Raw genomic sequence first — 3,105 nt, forward strand, 5'->3', positions numbered from 1 at the left:
TCCGAGAGGGAAGCAGAGGCGCAGGTGTGAGGGGCAGAGCAGGCACGAGAAGAACAAGAACGGGAGAAGGACCTCCGTCTCGCTCCAGGCTGGCTGCTGTCCTTGAGGGCGAGTAGGGGAGGGGTGTTCTGAAGAGCGAGCAAATCTGGAGGCACGAGAGAGAACAGGGCACCCTCGGCACCCCAAGGAGGAGGACTTGGAGTGGGTAAAGTTGAGGGATGCCCAGTGGAGATGAGAAGCCGGGGGCAGCTCTGGCCCCACCGCCAACCTGCCTACGCAGGTGGTGCTTGAGCCCAGCGCCACCCAATGGAAAAGCTAAGCTGCCCCCTCCGAGCCCCAGTGCCCCGTGGACAGGGGGCACCCTGAGGGTGCAGTGGGGCAGCCAGGCTGGCCTCCGGCCCTGGGTGGGAGAATCCACACACTGGGCTGACCTGTGGGTGAGCCAGGGTATGACTGCCCTCCCCCTGTGGCAGGCAATATTCAGGGCACTGGGTCAGACAAACAGGCTGCAGCCAGGGTGGCAATGTGTTGTTGCCACATGGCTTCCAAAGGCCTCGGTGTCAGCCGGGTTGAGAGTGGCCTGTGAAGATGGCTGACTTTGGACTTCCGCCATCGGGAGCTACAGAGAACTGCACCCGTCCCTTCCCCAGCGTTGGCCCAGCTCCTGCTGCCAGCACCTTGTCACTGCACCCAGTTACTCACTCACTCATCGCAGCTTCTTCCTGGGCTGAGAACTGAGGCCTCGGATATGGCCCTTGACCTGACAACACCTCATTTTACAACTAAAGCAGCCCTGCTGTGACAGCGTATCGATGACAATTCAAAAAGGAAATAGAGGGGTGCGACATCTGGCTCCTGAGCCTCAGTCTCTTCGCCTGTGAAATGGGTATTCACGGAGCTTTGGTGAGGATTAAACTTGACGTCTGCTTCAGTGGGCTCAGCATTGCGCCTGGCACTTGATGCGCTTTTGATAAGCCCCAGACCTCGGCTGTTGGTGGAAGCCCCTGACAGAGGTTGGCCTGGGCGCGGTATTTGTGGGAGGGGAGACTGAATACTCCCCTCCCCCAAGAGAATATCCCTTCCCTCCAAGGCGTGTCCCTCCAGCATGTCCCTGCCGCCACCTCTGAAGTCCACCTGTGGCCAAGGAGGTGAAGAAAGGACAGCCGCTGTCAGCAGGGCGGGAGCCGGGGACAGGCGTGGGCCGCGGTTCCCTTGTCGTGGTCACTCACTGGGTCCACCTCCAGGAAGGGGCCACTTCTCTGTTCTCAGCGCATGTGGCTCAGGGTGGACCAGCCTCCCCAGTCACCCCAGCCTGACTGTAGGGCTGGCCAATCAGAGGGCAGGTCCCCGGGCACTGCGCTGGTCCAGGGATGGACATACGGTCAAGCTGTGCCAAGGAAATGCAACTTTGGGGCCCGAGGCCAAGGACGCTCTCTCCATTGGGGTTGACAAAAGCCTGGAGCTGTCATCCACCTTCTCGCCACCCCAGGGCGAGGCTCCAAGGGAGGAGGTTGGGTTGGACCAGCGTTTACAACCCGGGTGCCTTAGCTGGCAGCCCAGGTACATCCTTCCGGCCTTTAACACCTGCTACTGCTGGGACTCGGAGACAGGTCAGGCCAGAGGCCAGTCTGTTCACTGATTTGCTGTGTGACTCACATCCAGGGATTGCCCCGCTCCAAGCTTCTGTCCACAGCAGGCTCTGAGCCCTGCCTTGTGAAGTGCACAGGGCTGGCAAGGCCCTGCTCAGTCCACGGGGCCATAGGCCTGGGTCTCGGCCACTCGCTGCTGCACTTGGCAGGAGCCGCAGGAGAGAGTGGAGGCAGGCGGGCGGCCGCCCCTGCCTTCACCCAGCCGTGCCTTTCCCGGACCCTGACTCACTCAGGCTTGCTGGGTGCCGTGAGGCTGGAGGCAGAGCCGGAGAGACGAGGAGCCGGAGGTCTCGTGCTCCTGGGTTTGAATCCACACCTCGCCATCGCCTGGCTGTGTGATTTGAGGCAAATGAAGGTTTTGAGCCTCCCTTTTCTCATCTGCTAAATGGCAATAATAATAACAACTGTCACCTCCATGTGGGTGCGGGGCTTCAGTGTTCTGTGTGTCATCTTGGTTTCTCCCCGTAGCCCCGAGAGGTAACCTCACCTCTGCCTGTTCCAAATGAAGAAACTGAAAGAAAAGGACACTGAGCCCTGGCTGGGTGGCTCAGCAGGTGAGTGTCATCCTGATATGCCAAGGTTGCGGGTTCGATCCCTGGTCAGGGCACACACAGGAATCAACCAATGAATGTGTAAATAATGGGATGACAAATTGATGCTTCTCTCTCTCTCTCTCTCTCTCTCTCTCTAAAAATCAATCAATCAATAAAATTAATAAAAAAAAGAAAAAGAAAAGGGCACTAAAAACCATAGGCCCACAGAACCGACAGAGCTGGGTCTTGAATCCCTGTTTTTCTGTAAGAAAGTCAGCTTCCCCAACGACTTCCCAGGCCCTGTTCAGGCAAGGTTCAGCCAGGAAAAACAGGGTTTCCAGCAGAAGGACTGAGCCCAGGCGCGGACGGGCTTGCAAAACCATTGGAAGAGCTGGGGGAGCGAAAGGCAGGCAGCCCCTGCTGGGGTTTGGAGATCGGAAAGCACAGGAATTGCAGAATTGTGTTCCTGGTACTCACGATGGGCATCTGTGTGTGTCCCATGGGGGGCGTTGTGAAGAACGGTGTTGCTGGGTATCCTTCACGCGTGCCTATTGGTGGACACAATGCTCGTTTCCATCGGGTATATGAACAGGAGGGCAACTACAGGTTCCTAAGAGAGGCGAGTTCACAACCCACTGTTTCTCCACACTTTGTTATGAAACATTTCAGACCTACAGGAAACTGGGAAGAATTGTTCAGCGAATCCCATGTCTGCTCTACCTGAGTGCCCCAGTCTGCCTTGGGGCTCTCTTTCCACCTGCCCATCTCGCTATCTCCTTTTCTTTTTTTCATTTTATTAATCCTCATTGCTTTTTAGAAAGAGTAGAGGGAATGAAGGAGAGAGAGAGAGAGAGAAACATCGATGTGAGAGAGACGCATCGATTGGTTGCCTCCCCAACTTGCTCCGAACAGGGCTGGGGATT

The sequence above is a fragment of the Myotis lucifugus genome, unplaced genomic scaffold (genome assembly GCF_000147115.1).
Source record: "Myotis lucifugus unplaced genomic scaffold, Myoluc2.0 scaffold_415, whole genome shotgun sequence".
Taxonomy (NCBI): Eukaryota; Metazoa; Chordata; class Mammalia; order Chiroptera; family Vespertilionidae; genus Myotis; species Myotis lucifugus.